At 43.3% G+C, this 1,916-nt stretch overlaps 1 non-coding gene across 1 annotated transcript; it reads left to right on the forward strand.

Annotated features, from left to right (window-relative positions):
* The first annotated feature begins 1,376 nt into the window (after positions 1-1,376).
* Positions 1,377-1,479, forward strand: LOC115932237 (U6 spliceosomal RNA). The gene has a single exon (XR_004068553.1). It is a non-coding gene; the product is annotated as a U6 spliceosomal RNA (small nuclear RNA).
* The last annotated feature ends 437 nt before the right edge of the window (positions 1,480-1,916 follow it).

Raw genomic sequence — 1,916 nt, forward strand, 5'->3', positions numbered from 1 at the left:
TTTTTTTTCTAAAGCTCTGTTAAAAGAAAAAAAAACCTTCTGAGTTAATTACATAATGTTTAGAGAATATGGTATGTATGATATCAATTCCATGAAGTTTACTGAGATTTCTTTACAGCCTAAAAATAGAGTCAATTTTTAGAAACATTCTACGTATGCTGGAAAAGAATGTGTAGTCTCCACTAGCTAAGCTCCAAATCCAGGCCCCATGAAGAAGGTGTGGACCGGGGAGACTTGAGCGGGGAGGGGGGATGGGGGAAGCCTCACTGGCTGACGTCAGTGTAGACTCTGGAGGGTGGGGGTGCCAGGAATGAAGGCGTGGCTGATGCAGAAGTACAAAGTAGGCCTGTGTGAGTGGCACCTCCCAGCACACGTGGATTTTATTACCTTTCTTACATTAAGTGTTGAGGACTTCCAACTTCTTGTAATAAGTGTGTGAAACTTCTCTTCCAAGTTCCATCCCAAAGGAGGCAAAGAGTCAGGAAGATGGCAACATCAACCTGAGGTTTAGTTGTGATCAAGTGAATTGGAGAACACACCTCAGATTTGTGGCCAAATAAGTTCCCTCTCAGGTTAGAAGTATCCCCCAGTCCCAGGCAGGTTTGGACATCTAAAGCCCAATTAGGATGTAAGTCCAGGATCTCCTGATTCAAAGTAAGAGGTAGAGGCCGGGTGTGGTGGCTCACACCTATAATCCCAGCACTGTGGGAGGCCGAGGCAGGTGGATCACTTGAGGTCAGGGGTTGGAGACCAGCCTGGCCAACATGGTGAAACCCCATCTGTGCTAAAAATACAAAAATTAGCCTGCTATGGTGGCTCATGCCTGTAATCCCAGCTACTTGGGAGGCTGAGGCAGGAGAATTGCTTGAACCCGGGAGGTGGAGGTTGCAGTGAGCCGAGATCATGCCATTGCACTGCAGCCTGGGTGACAGAGAGAGACGCTGTCTCAAAAAAAAAAAAAAAAAAAAAAAGCCAGGCTCGGTGGCTCACACCTGTAATCCCAGCACTTTGGGGGGCCAAGAGGGGAGGATCACGAGGTCAAAAGATGGAGACCAACCTGGTTAACACGGTGAAACCCCATCTCTACTAAAAATACAAAAAAATTAGCCATGCATGGTGGCATGTGCCTGTAGTCCCATCTACTCAGGAGGCTGAGGCAGGAAAATTGCTGGAACCCAGGAGGCAGAGGTTGCAGTGAGCCGAGATGGCGCCACTGCACTCCAGCCTGGGCAACAGAGTAAGACTCCGTCTCAAACCACCCCCCTCCGCCACCCCATATACTTATTGCATATTGTGCGTCCTTTCCAAGCACATAAAACACATATAGAACATTTATAAAAACTGACAAATTATTAGGCCATAAAGAATCTCAGTGCTTGCTTTTGCAGCTTGTATTCTAAAACTGGAACGAAACAGAGATGGTTAGCCTGGCTCCTGTGCGAGGATGACCAGCGGGTTCATGAAACGTTTCATACCTTGCACAGTCACAGAAGATCATTTCAGTATCCGCTGACTAGCGCTAAAGAAACAGTGTGAGTCAAAGCAAAATGGGTGGCATCCAATATTGAAATTGTGATTTTGACTACAGAAAATATCTTAGTAAATTGCATGGAACTGATATAACTTACACTTTATACTGTGCACACAGTGTAATCAATGTAGAAGTTATTTTTCATGCAGATTTTAAAAACTTCCACAACCGTAAAAATATACAAGAAGAAATCTAAAAATTATTGAATATCTAAAATTGAGTAACAAAAACATCTCAAAGCTTTTTGCAGCTAAGGTGCTACTTTTAGGTAAGTTTATTGTTTTAAATGCATATATTACAAAGAAAGAATTGTTGGAAGTCTAATAAAAGAGATAATTCTCTTGCAAAAGTTATGAAGAGAAAAAGAGAAGGCATTAAAAACAAC

This window comes from Gorilla gorilla, chromosome 1, assembly GCF_029281585.2.
Source record: "Gorilla gorilla gorilla isolate KB3781 chromosome 1, NHGRI_mGorGor1-v2.1_pri, whole genome shotgun sequence".
NCBI lineage: Eukaryota > Metazoa > Chordata > Mammalia > Primates > Hominidae > Gorilla > Gorilla gorilla.